At 43.6% G+C, this 2,964-nt stretch overlaps 1 long non-coding RNA gene across 1 annotated transcript; it reads left to right on the top strand.

Moving 5' to 3' along the window:
* The first annotated feature begins 294 nt into the window (after nucleotides 1–294).
* On the top strand, nucleotides 295–1,300 carry LOC118393955 (uncharacterized). The gene is made up of 2 exons (XR_004827660.2): nucleotides 295–721; nucleotides 813–1,300. It is a non-coding gene; the product is annotated as an uncharacterized LOC118393955 (long non-coding RNA).
* The last annotated feature ends 1,664 nt before the right edge of the window (nucleotides 1,301–2,964 follow it).

The following is a 2,964-nucleotide window of genomic DNA, read 5'->3' as shown; positions in this document are numbered from 1 at the left end:
CATACACACATGACCGTAAGCAAGGTGGAATGTTAATTGCTTAATTAACTTAGGAATCACACCTGTTTGGAAGCACCTGCTTTCAATATACTTTGTGTCCCTCAATTACTCAAGTGTTTCCCTTATTTTGTCAGTTACCTGTACAATGTTGGTCAAATAAATTAGTGTCAATGTAAAATTAAATATGGATAGGCATTGTCACCCCTTCTACTGCTCAGGCGCTTAACGTCGCCGGTTTACTAACCACCGGTCTTGGCAACCCATCATTACGCACACCTGGCAACCATCATTATGCACACCTGGACTTCATCACTACCTTGATTACTTCCCCTTCATCTAGCACTCTGTAGCCTCACTCATCACGCAGTATTGGTTCTGTTTTCTTGTCCAGACACTGCTTTTGATTTATATCGCGCCATGTACGTTATTATTAAACTCACCAATTGCACCTGCTTCCAGACTCCCTGCATCTCCATTACAGAATACTACCTCAGTAAATGGAAGCAGCATGTAATCAAGACATCTCCCAGATCTCCTGCAGTAGATGAGGGTTCAGGCGCACGGAGGAGGTTTGGAATGATGCCCAGGTGAGGCTCCAGCACGCCATTCACCTCCAAAAGGAGCAGGCGGATCACCATTGCATTGAGGCTCCCGTGTTCGCGTCTGGCTCTCCACCAGGAACCTCCCACTTCGCCTGCCCTGTATGAAGCTGAGCCCCCAGGTTGTGTTGTTTAAGGTTCTCAACAACGTGACATATAGGTTACAGCTCCTCACTAACTACCAGATCTCATCCTTTTTCATGTTTCCCTCAGGCCGTTGGTTTCTGGTCCCTTGGCTGATGCCGTCCCCCATGACACCCCTCCACCTCCCCTGGACATCGAGGGGAGCCCTGCCTGTGCCATCAGATCCCTCCTGGATTCCTGACATCATGGGGGACGGCTCCAGTATCTGGTGGACTGGGAGGGGTACGGTCCAGAGGAGCGGTGTTGGGTCCTGGTGGACGATATTCTAGATCCCGAGATTTCCACCTTCGCCGCCCGGACCAGCCTGCTCCTTGCCCTTGGGGCCGTCCCCCTGGCCGGCATCCCCCTGGACCACTGGTCCTGGCAACCATTATGCACACCTGCGCCTCATCATTATGCACACCTGAACTTCATCACTATCTTGACTACTTCCCCTTTATCTAGCACTCTGTAGCCTCACTCATCAAGCAGTATTGGTTCTGTTTTCTTGTACGGACACTTCTTTTGTTTTGTATCTCTCCATGTTCGTTATTATTAAACTCACCAACTGCACCTGCTTCCAGACTCCCTGCATCTCCGTTGCAGGCATACAGGTAGAGCAAACTTCTTTAATGGGTTTTTAGTAAAATGTTTACTTTTTGGTCGATTAGTGTGATATCAATGTTTAGTAAAAGAAAATGGAGCATATTTCCAAGATGTTTAGGCTTAAATGTATGCTTAGCCTCTTGCTCCTACCTGGCACGCAGGCGTCCCATCTAGAGCTCTGGAAATGCAAATGCGCTACGCTAAATGCTAATAGTATTAGTTAAAACTCAAACGTTCATTAAAATACACATGCAGGGTATTGAATTAAAGCTACACTCGTTGTGAATCCAGGCAACAAGTCAGATTTTTAAAATGCTTTTCGGCGAAAGCATGAGAAGCTATTATCTGATAGCATGTAACACCCCAAAAGACCCACAGGGGACGTAAACAAAATAATTAGCATAGTCGTCGCTACACAAACCGCACAAATAAAATATAAAACATTCATTACCTTTGACCATCTTCTTTGTTGGCACTCCTAGATGTCCCATAATCACTATTGGGTCTTTTTTTCGATTAAATCGGTCCATATATAGCCTAGATGGGGCGGCAGCTTAGCCTAGTGGTTAGAGCGTTGGACTAGTAACCGGAAGGTTGCGAGTTCAAACCCCCGAGCTGACAAGGTACAAATCTGTCGTTCTGCCCCTGAACAGGCAGTTAACCCACTGTTCCCAGGCCGTCATTGAAAATAAGAATGTGTTCTTAACTGACTTGCCTGGTTAAATAAAGATATCGATCTATGAAGACTGTGTGATAAACGGAAAAAACTAGCGTTTCATAACGTAACGTCATTTTTTAAAATTCAAAAAGTCGACGATAAACTTTCACAAAACACTTTGAAATACTTTTGTAATGTAACTTTAGGTATTAGTACACGTTAATAAGCGATAAAATTCATCAGGAGGCGATGTCAATTCTATAGGTGTCTGTCTCGAAAAAATGTCTTGGAGAGAGCTCGACCAAAACATCCGGTCGGAGACCGGAGGGAATCGATTCCCTTGATTCGGTTAGACCAAGAATCAAAGCTGAATCAAATGACAAGACTCTAGACAACGTGTGGAAGCTGTAGGCACTGCAACCTCGGCCTCATTTAATTCGGTTCACTTTGAACAATTCCTTGAAGTCGCGCATGGATATTTATTTCCATTTTCAGTGATCAGATTTTCCTGCACTTTTCGATGAAACGCACGTTCTGTTATAGTCACAGCCGTGATTTAACCAGTTTTATAAACGTCTGAGTGTTTTCTATCCACACATACTAATCATATGCATATACTATATTCCTGGCCTGAGAAGCAGGGCCCTGAAATGTTGTGCGATTTTTAACAGAATATTCGAAAAAGTAGAGGGTCGACTTAACAGGTTAATGTGTCTAAACTTAATAACCATAGGCCTTAAAATGACAACCACCAATTGAACAGGGATGGTTTGACAAGAAAATGAATGTTACATTTTCAACCATAAATTTGGAAAACGTAGATATGCAACTAAACACATGTTAATTTTGCAACAGCATAGGGGGTTTGTAGCACATACTCCCAACTAGTCAGTCCTGTTGAATTAGCATTTTTAAAACAAAAAGAGTAGGTTGATACTATTCATAGACTTATCGGCCATATAAGAAATCTGAAGTGAT

This window comes from Oncorhynchus keta, chromosome 14, assembly GCF_023373465.1.
Source record: "Oncorhynchus keta strain PuntledgeMale-10-30-2019 chromosome 14, Oket_V2, whole genome shotgun sequence".
In the NCBI taxonomy this organism is placed as follows: Eukaryota; Metazoa; Chordata; class Actinopteri; order Salmoniformes; family Salmonidae; genus Oncorhynchus; species Oncorhynchus keta.
This window is presented reverse-complemented; position numbering and strand designations above follow the sequence as displayed.